Source organism: Pteropus alecto, unplaced genomic scaffold, assembly GCF_000325575.1.
Source record: "Pteropus alecto unplaced genomic scaffold, ASM32557v1 scaffold17, whole genome shotgun sequence".
Lineage (NCBI taxonomy): Eukaryota > Metazoa > Chordata > Mammalia > Chiroptera > Pteropodidae > Pteropus > Pteropus alecto.
Genome location: NW_006440645.1, coordinates 1,616,560 through 1,616,813, shown reverse-complemented (window position 1 = coordinate 1,616,813; position 254 = coordinate 1,616,560).

The following is a 254-nucleotide window of genomic DNA, read 5'->3' as shown; positions in this document are numbered from 1 at the left end:
ATGCTTGTCACACAAAGGGTACAATAACCGCCCAGAATCAATCACAGGCAGCGAGCGACCCATCGGGAAAAGGAGCCAAAAGACATCCGCCGACGTCACACAGAAGAGGAGACGCAAGTGACCAATGGCGTATGGGAATCGTGCAGCCTCTTTCGTAATTAGGGAACAGCAAAGAACACATAACAAGATCACGCTTCCCCCCGGCCGCTCGGCAGAAACACAGAGGACCTGTGCTGCGAAGGCCCCGTGGGAGC